Source organism: Cryptomeria japonica, unplaced genomic scaffold (assembly GCF_030272615.1).
Source record: "Cryptomeria japonica unplaced genomic scaffold, Sugi_1.0 HiC_scaffold_312, whole genome shotgun sequence".
NCBI classification, from domain to species: Eukaryota; Viridiplantae; Streptophyta; class Pinopsida; order Cupressales; family Cupressaceae; genus Cryptomeria; species Cryptomeria japonica.
In genome coordinates this window covers 115,924-125,771 of record NW_026729134.1, presented here as the reverse complement: position 1 = coordinate 125,771, position 9,848 = coordinate 115,924, and the positions used below count along the sequence as shown (strand labels likewise).

Here is a 9,848-nt window from a genome sequence, read left to right as displayed (position 1 = left end):
TAGACGGAAGAGGCTTCAGGGCCGCCTCGGAATGGTCCAAGCATCGGACGCGCTTGGGGCGACTACCAGTGACAACCCCTTATCCCGCGACGCGTCCGATACACAGATAGTTCCAAGGCGGCCGAGGAGCCTCACCGCATAGCAATCGGGGTGCGAGGCGAGGGATGCGGCGAGAAGGACCCAACGGCTAGACGGAAGAGGCTTCAGGTCCGCCTCGGAATGGTCCAAGCATCGGACGCGCTTGGGGCGACTACCAGTGACAACCCCTTATCCCGCGACGCGTCCGATACACAGATAGTTCCAAGGCGGCCGAGGAGCCTCACCGCATAGCAATCGGGGTGCGAGGCGAGGGATGCGGCGAGAAGGACCCAACGGCTAGACGGAAGAGGCTTCAGGGCCGCCTCGGAATGGTCCAAGCATCGGACGCGCTTGGGGCGACTACCAGTGACAACCCCTTATCCCGCGACGCGTCCGATACACAGATAGTTCCAAGGCGGCCGAGGAGCCTCACCGCATAGCAATCGGGGTGCGAGGCGAGGGATGCGGCGAGAAGGACCCAACGGCTAGACGGAAGAGGCTTCAGGGCCGCCTCGGAATGGTCCAAGCATCGGACGCGCTTGGGGCGACTACCAGTGACAACCCCTTATCCCGCGATGCGTCCGATACACAGATAGTTCCAAGGCGGCCGAGGAGCCTCACCGCATAGCAATCGGGGTGCGAGGCGAGGGATGCGGCGAGAAGGACCCAACGGCTAGACGGAAGAGGCTTCAGGGCCGCCTCGGAATGGTCCAAGCATCGGACGCGCTTGGGGCGACTACCAGTGACAACCCCTTATCCCGCGACGCGTCCGATACACAGATAGTTCCAAGGCGGCCGAGGAGCCTCACCGCATAGCAATCGGGGTGCGAGGCGAGGGATGCGGCGAGAAGGACCCAACGGCTAGACGGAAGAGGCTTCAGGGCCGCCTCGGAATGGTCCAAGCATCGGACGCGCTTGGGGCGACTACCAGTGACAACCCCTTATCCCGCGACGCGTCCGATACACAGATAGTTCCAAGGCGGCCGAGGAGCCTCACCGCATAGCAATCGGGGTGCGAGGCGAGGGATGCGGCGAGAAGGACCCAACGGCTAGACGGAAGAGGCTTCAGGGCCGCCTCGGAATGGTCCAAGCATCGGACGCGCTTGGGGCGACTACCAGTGACAACCCCTTATCCCGCGACGCGTCCGATACACAGATAGTTCCAAGGCGGCCGAGGAGCCTCACCGCATAGCAATCGGGGTGCGAGGCGAGGGATGCGGCGAGAAGGACCCAACGGCTAGACGGAAGAGGCTTCAGGGCCGCCTGGGAATGGTCCATGCATCGCACGCGCTTGGGGCGACTACCAGTGACAACCCCTTATCCCGCGACGCGTCCGATACACAGATAGTTCCAAGGCGGCCGAGGAGCCTCACCGCATAGCAATCGGGGTGCGAGGCGAGGGATGCGGCGAGAAGGACCCAACGGCTAGACGGAAGAGGCTTCAGGGCCGCCTCGGAATGGTCCAAGCATCGGACGCGCTTGGGGCGACTACCAGTGACAACCCCTTATCCCGCGACGCGTCCGATACACAGATAGTTCCAAGGCGGCCGAGGAGCCTCACCGCATAGCAATCGGGGTGCGAGTCGAGGGATGCGGCGAGAAGGACCCAACGGCTAGACGGAAGAGGCTTCAGGGCCGCCTCGGAATGGTCCAAGCATCGGACGCGCTTGGGGCGACTACCAGTGACAACCCCTTATCCCGCGATGCGTCTGATACACAGATAGTTCCAAGGCGGCCGAGGAGCCTCACCGCATAGCAATCGGGGTGCGAGGCAAGGGATGCGGCGAGAAGGACCCAACGGCTAGACGGAAGAGGCTTCAGGGCCGCCTCGGAATGGTCCAAGCATCGGACGCGCTTGGGGCGACTACCGTTGCCAACCCCTTATCCCGCGATGCGTCTGATACACAGATAGTTCCGAGGCGGCCGAGGAGCCTCACCGCATAGCAATCGGGTTGCGAGGCAGATTATTGGGAAGGGAACCCCCTGGGATGCGGCTCAAGCAGTGCCCAAAGGGACTGGAATGCGGAATCACATCGAGAGACCCAAATGCTATACGAGGGCTCAAATCGAATTATCGATTTGGCCACGACATGGACGCATCGGAACGACTACCTTTGCCGAACCACTCGCAATTGCATCCATACCGAAACCAATAGACATTTCCGTTAGAGCCCTCGCATAGCATTCGGGAATCTCGCATGCCCCTCTAAATCGACCAATGCTGGCGCTCAACGAAAATCCGAGCGCTACCACCGTTCGAGCGCCAGCATTGGTCGAGTTAGAGGGGCACGGGGGAGAATGCTCCAGTCAACACCTCCCCTATATAAGTTATTTGTCCGATTCTCGCACAACCGTAGTCTGCCTCGTCGAATCAAACAACGGTCCCAGATTCCGACTTCCGTTCCGTAGAGACCCAAAAGCTAGATGGAGGCTCGCAAGAAAGAGAGTCGGCGCATAGCAATCGGGTTTCTCGAACGTTTAGGGACCGAGCTCACTTGCGGATAGGGCAAAATCCGCCAAGCAACCCAAAAGCTAGACGGGGGCTCGAATCGAATCGCCTAGGCGGCCACAACAACGACGTGTTGGATCGACTACCAGTGCCAAACCATTCAGCAAGACTAGTCTGTGTCGAGGCCGGATAGAGATTCTCAGAGAGCGCCCGTATAGCATTTAGGAGACCTGCCGCGTCCCTCACACTCGACAAATGGTGGTGCACGTTTATAAATCCGAGCGATCCCAACCCTTTCAAGCACCAACATCGGTCGAGATAGAGGGGCACGGAGGGGGCTGCGTGAGACAACACAGTCCCCTATATAAGTTATTTGTCCGATTCTCACACATCCGAAGAATGGTCATCAAATCGGACAACAGCCCAAACTTCCGACTTCCGTCCCAGAAAGCCCAAGAGCTATCTAAAACGTTCATGGCCGGAACTCGATCGCGGCTATACCAGTCCGCCAAGCAACCCAAAAGCTAGACTGGAGCTCTAGTCGAATCACCTCTGTGGCCATTGCAAGGACGTGTTGGAGCGACTACCATTGCCGAACCATTCCGCAGGTCGAGTCCATACCAAGGCCGCATAGAGATTCACGATGAGCTCCTGCATAGCAATCAGGAGACTTGCCGTGTCCATCACAATCGATAAATCCTGGTGCAAGATTTTTGCATCCGAGCGCTCCAACCAGTCGAGCACCAGCATCAATCGACATAAACGGGCACGGGGGGAGGATGCTCGAGAACACTACCTCCCCTATATAAGTTATTTGTCCGATTCTCAAGCAGCCGAAGTCTGGTCATCGAATCGGGTCAAAGACCACAACTTCCGACTTTACCCACAATGCAAGTCATCGAATCGAACATCGGCCCCCGAGTCGGACTCCATGCGTATGTCAGGTCATCGGACCCAAATTCCGCCTTCCTGCGCATGGCGGGCCATCAATATCAACTCGGTCATCGGACCCAAACTCCGCCTTTCTGCGCATGGCACGCCTTCAAATCGGTCATCGGACCCAAATTCCGCCTTCCTGTGCATGGCGGGCCATCAACATCAACTCGGTCATCGGACCCAAATTCCGCCTTTCTGCGCATGGCACGCCATCAACTCGGTCATCGGACCCAAATTCCGCCTTCCTGCGCATGGCAGGTCATCGGACACAAATTCAGACCTCGCCAATATGCCTACGTATCGAATCGGTCATCGGACCCAACTTCCGACTTCATCCATACTGTAGGGTCTTTGAGGTTGGCGCGGTGCGCTCAACCCGGGGAGTCGACCCATCGAAGCATACACCTCCCCTATATAAGCTATTTGTCCGATTCCCACACCTGTGTAGTTTGCACCTCTGACCAGGACATCGACCCCAACTTCCGAACTCGACTGCAACGACGGCACCAGCGCCTTGGTGCGCACCTTGCGACGCACAGTCCCAACATTCGCCTTCCTGCACATGGCAGGTCATCGGACCCAAATTCCGACCTCGCGAGTATGCCTACATATCGAATCGGTCATCGGACACAACTTCCGACTTCATCCATACCGTAGGGTCTTTGAGGTTGGCGCGGTGCGCTCAACCCGGGGAGTCGACCCAACGAAGCATACACCTCCCCTATATAAGCTATTTGTCCGATTCCCACACCTGTGTAGTTTGCACCTCCGATCAGGACATCGACCCCAACTTCCGAACTCGCCTGCAACGACCGAACCAGCGCCTTGGTGCGCACCTTGCAACGCACAGTGCCAACATTCGCCTTCCTGCACATGGCAGGTCATCGGACCCAAATTCCGACCTCGCGAGTATGCCTACATATCGAATCGGTCATCGGACCCAACTTCCGACTTCATCCATACCGTAGGGTCTTTGAGGTTGGCGCGGTGCGCTCAACCCGGGGAGTCGACCCAACGAAGCATACACCTCCCCTATATAAGCTATTTGTCCGATTCCCACACCTGTGTAGCTTGCACCTCCGATCAGGACATCGACCCCAACTTCCGAACTCGACTAAAAAGACCGCACCAGCACCTTGGTGTGCACCTTGCAACGCACAGTGCCAACATTCGCCTTCCTGCACATGGCAGGTCATCGGACCCAAATTCCGACCTCATGAGCATACCTACTAATCGAATCGGTCATCGGACCCAACTTCCGACTTCATCCATACCGTAGGGTCTTTGAGGTTGGCGCGGTGCGCTCAACCTGGGGAGTCGACCCATCGAAGCATACACCTCCCCTATATAAGCTATTTGTCCGATTCCGACACCTGTGTAGTTTGCACCTCCGCTCAGGACATCGACCCCAACTTCCGAACTCGCCTGCAACGACCGAACCAGCGCCTTGGTGCGCACCAAAAGTGCGCACTTTTGGAGGGCACTTTTGTGCGCTCCAAAGGTGCGCACTTTTGGAGGGCACTTTTGTGCGCTCCAAAGGTGCGCACTTTTGGAGGGCACTTTTTGGAGGGCACTTTTGTGCGCTCCAAAGGTGCGCACTTTTGGAGGGCACTTTTTGGAGGGCACTTTTCTGCGCTCCAAAGGTGCGCACTTTTGGAGGGCACTTTTTGGAGGGCACTTTTCTGCGCTCCAAAGGTGCGCACTTTTGGAGGGCACTTTTTGGAGGGCACTTTTCTGCGCTCCAAAGGTGCGCACTTTTGGAGGGCACTTTTGTGCACTCCAAAGGTGCACACTTTTGGAGGGCACTTTTTGGAGGGCACTTTTCTGCACTCCAAAGGTGCGCACTTTTGGAGGGCACTTTTTGGAGGGCACTTTTGTGCGCTCCAAAGGTGCGCACTTTTGGAGGGCACTTTTTGGAGGGCACTTTTGTGCGCTCCAAAGGTGCGCACTTTTGGAGGGCACTTTTGTGCACTCCAAAGGTGCGCACTTTTGGAGGGCACTTTTCCTGCGCTCCAAAGGTGCACACCTAGGTGAGCACCTTCGACCACACCTTGTAGCACACCAAACTCTGACTTTCGACTTCATCCGCAATGCAGGGTCTTTGAGGTTGGCGCAATGCGCACAACCAGGGGAGTCGACCCATCAAACCCAACACCTCCCCTATATAAGCTATTTGTCTGATTCTCATACATGCGTAGCCTGCAGGAGCAATTAGGACATCGACCCCAACTTTCGGCTTCTAAACGAAAACAAGGTCTTTGAGGTTGGTGTAATGCGAACAACTAGGGGAGTCAACCCATCAAACCCAACACCTCCCCTATATAAGCTATTTGTCTGATTCTCATACATGTGTAGTCTACAGGAGCAATTAGGACATCGACCCCAACTTTTGACTTCTTAACGAAAACAAGGTCTTTGAGGTTGACGTAATGCGCACAACCAGGGGAGTCGACCCATCAAACCCAACACCTCCCCTATATAAGCTATTTGTCCGATTCTCATACATGTGTAGCCTACAGGAGCCATTAGGACATTGACCCCAACTTTTGACTTCTTAACGAAAACAAGGTCTTTGAGGTTGGCGTAATGCGCACAACCAAGGGAGTTGACCCATCAAACCCAACACCTCCCCTATATAAGCTATTTGTCTGATTCTCATACATGTGTAGCCTGCAACAACGATTAGGACATCCACCCCAACTTCTGAATTCGTCTGCGTTGACCGCACCAAAGGTGCACGCCTTGGTGCTCACCAAAATCCGACTTCCGACTTCTTCTGCTATGCGGGGTCTTTGAGGTTGGCGCAGTGCGCACAACCAGGGGAGTCAACCCACCGAATGCAACACCTCCCCTATATAAGCTATTTGTCTGATTCTCATACATGCGTAGACTGCAGCAATGATTAGGACATCCACCCCAACTTTTGACTTCTTAAACAAGACAGGGTCTTTGAAGTTGGTGCAGTGCACACAACCAGGGGAGTCGACCCATCAAACGCAACACCTCCCCTATATAAAGCTATTTGTCCGATTCTCATACGTGTAGTCTGCAGCAGCGATTAGGACATCGACCCCAACTTCCGAATTCGTTTGCATTGACCGCACCAAAGGTGCACGCCTTGGTGTGCACCTTGGAGTGCACTTTGGTGCTCACCTCGGTGCACACTTTGGTGTGCACCTCGGTGTGCACCAAAGGTGCGCACCTTGGAGCGCACCAAAGGTGTACACTTTGGAGCGCACCACATAGGGTCTTTGAGAGGTTGGCGCAGTGCGCACACCAAGGTGGGTGTTGAGGTGCGTGCCGAGGTGGGTGGGTGCTAGGGTGCGCTCCATGGTGGGTGCCAGGGTGGGTGCGTGCTAGGGTGGATTCCAAAGAGGGTCATAGGGTGGGTGCCAAGGTGGGTTGGTGATATAGTGGGTTCAAAGGTGGGTACTAGGGTGGGTTCCAAGGTGGGTCACAAGTTGGGTGCCAGGATGCGTGGGTGTTAGGTTGGGTGCCAAGGTGGGCTCCTGCGTGGGTGGGTGCTAGGGTGGGTTTCAAGGTGGACGCGAGGGCGGGTGCCAAGGTGGGTAACAAGTTGGGTGTTAGGATGGGTGAGTGCTAGAGTGGGTGCCAAGGTGGGTGGGTGCTAAGGTGGATGCCAAGGTGGTTCACAGGGTGGGTGGGTTCTAGGGTGAGTTCCAAGGTGGGTCACAGGTTTAGTGCTAGGGTGCGTGTCAAGGCGGGTGTCGAGGTGCCTGGGTGCTAGGGTGTGGATGCCAATGTGGGTCATAGGGTGGGTACTAGGGTGGGCTGCAATGTGGGTGCCAAGGTGGGTAACATGCTCGGTTGGTTCTAAATTGGGTGTCAGGGTGGGTGTGCACCCACCTTGCCCGAGGTGGGTGCCAAGGTGCCAGTGTGGGTGGGTGCTAAGGTGGATGCCAAGGTGGGTGAGAAGGTGGGTGATAGGTTGAGTGGTAGGATGGGTGGGTGCCAAGATGGGTCACAGGGTGGGTGCAAGGGTGGGTAGGTGCTAGGGTTGGTGTCAGGGTGGGTGGGTGCTAGGTTGGGTTCCAAGGTGGGTGCGAGGGTGAGTGTCAAGGTGGGTCACAGGTTAGGTGCTAGGATGGGTGAGTGCTAGGGTGCAAAGGTGCCAGGGTGGGTGCTAGGATGGGTCGATGCTAGGGTGAGTGGCAAGGTGGGTCCACAAGTGTCAAGGTGGGTGCCGAGGTGGGTGCCAACTTGGGTTCCAAGGTGGGTGCCAAGTGGGCGACTGCTATGGTGGATGCCAAGGTGGGTCACGGGGTGGGTGCCAAGTTGCTAGGTTGTGTTCCAAGGTGGGTGCCAACGTGGCTGCTAGGGTGCGTGGGTTAAAGGGTGTGTCACAACGTGGGTGCCAGGATGGGTGCGCACCCACACTGGCCAAGACGGGTGCAAGGTTGGGTTCCAAGCCCGGTCACAGGCTGGGTGCTAGGATGGGTGGGTGCCAAGGTGGGCACCAGGGTGGGTGCACCCACCCTGGCCAAGGTGGGTCACGGGGTGGGTCCTAGGGTGGGTAACAGGGTGGGTACTAAGGTGCGTGCCAAGGTGGGTCATGGGGTGGGTGCCAAGGTGGGCACCAGGGTGGGTGTGCACCAACCCTAGCCAGGGTAGGTCACGGGGTGGTTGTCGGGGTGGGCGTCAAGGAGCCAAGGTGGGTGGCAAGTAGCCAAGTTGCGTGCCAAGGTGGGTGTCGGGGTGGGTGCCAAGGATCCAAGGTAGGTGCCAAGGAACCAAGGTGGGTGTCTGGGTGGGTGCCGAGGTGGGAGCCAGGGTGGGTCCCAAGGTGAGTGCAAAGGTGGGTGCCAGGGTCAAGGTGAGTGCCAATGTGGGTTCCAAGGTGCCAGGGTCAGGGTGAGTGCCAATGTGGGTTCAAAGGTGCTAAGTTGGGTGCGAGGTTGGGTGCGAGGGTGGGTGGGTGCCAAGGTGTGCTAGGTGGAAGCCCGGGTGGGTCGGCATCCCATGGGTGTCGAGTTGGGTGCCTGATGGGTGCTTCTTGTCAAGTTTTAGTCGTCGGGACTCATTTCGAGCCTTAGAGGTCGTTTCTTGTCCGGTTGCCCTGTCTTCGACCTGGGAACCCAATTTTGGTCCTCGGGTCCCATTTTTTTTTGTCTCGCATCCCACTTTTGGCCTGTGGCCTTTTCGGGGTCGATTCTCGTTTTGGGCATCAGAGCATGTTTCTTCTCCTAAAACCCAATATTTGTTTATTAAGTCTCGGAACACATTTTTGTTCTCGTGGACCCATCATGGGTCTTGGAACGCATTTGTGGTCCTTGGGTCCCATTTTGCATCCCGAAACTTGTGTTTTGGTGCTTGATCCCTATTTTGGGTGCCCACCTTGCACCAAGTGCGCACCCGGGGCAAACCGAGCGCCTTGGTGCACCGGGGCAAGATCGAGCGTGCACCCGAGGCGCCCCGAACATGCACCAAGGTGCACTCGGCCCACATGTGAGCGCAGGTCGTTGCGCCCGAGGTGGTGTGTGGGCACCGCGTTGCAGACGGGACACTGCACGCACACGACGCCCCGTCCAGGTGCACGCACGTAGGCCGGGCCGGGTGCACACCCGACGCCCTAGCAAGGTGCGCGCACCCGGGCAGGGCTCACACTTGGCGAACGGGGCGCACTTCGCGAGGGAGGGTGTGCACCTCGACGGGGGTGGGTGGCCGGGGTGGATTCGCACGTGGGTCGCGGTTTGCTAAGTACACACTGCGACAAGCTCATAACGGGTGCGATCATACCAGCGTTAGTGCACCGGATCCCATCAGAACTCCGCAGTTAAGCGCGCTTGGGCCGGAGTAGTACTAGGATGGGTGACCTCCCGGGAAGTCCCGGTGTTGCACCCTTTCTTAGTTTTTCGCCGGGCGTCGCAATGCTATTTGAATAAACCTTTTGCCCGTTTGCGTTCTCGTCGGGGCCGGGCCGGGCCGGGGTGCGCTGCCCGCACTACCGCGCGCGCGGGGGCGACACCGAGCGCGCACCCGAGGCGCCCCGAGCACACAGGCCACGGTGCAACCCGGGCGTTGTGCGCGCACCCCGGTGCGCCCGAGGTGCTGCGCGCGCACCCAGGTGAAATCGGTGTGCACCTCGGCCAGTGCGCGCTCGGTCGAGTCGCGCACGTTGGCCAAGGTGCACGGTGATGTTTCTTACTCTAAGGTTCCGCACCAGACGCCCGGGACAGGTGAGCGAAGCTGGGCGGGGCCGGGTGCGCGGCCGGGGCAGGTGCACGCAGCTGGAGAGAGCTTTGGAGCACACCAGAGGTGCGCACCTTGGAGCACACTTCGGAGCGCACCAATGATGCGCTCCATTCAAAAGTTTCCTGAAAAGGCAAAAAAAGTTGAGATTATAGAATTTCCCACTTGAGAGATT

At 57.7% G+C, this 9,848-nt stretch overlaps 1 non-coding gene across 1 annotated transcript; it reads left to right on the top strand.

Moving 5' to 3' along the window:
- Positions 1-9,206: 9,206 nt before the first annotated feature.
- Positions 9,207-9,325, top strand: LOC131870318 (5S ribosomal RNA). The gene has a single exon (XR_009368641.1). It is a non-coding gene; the product is annotated as a 5S ribosomal RNA (ribosomal RNA).
- Positions 9,326-9,848: the final 523 nt, after the last annotated feature.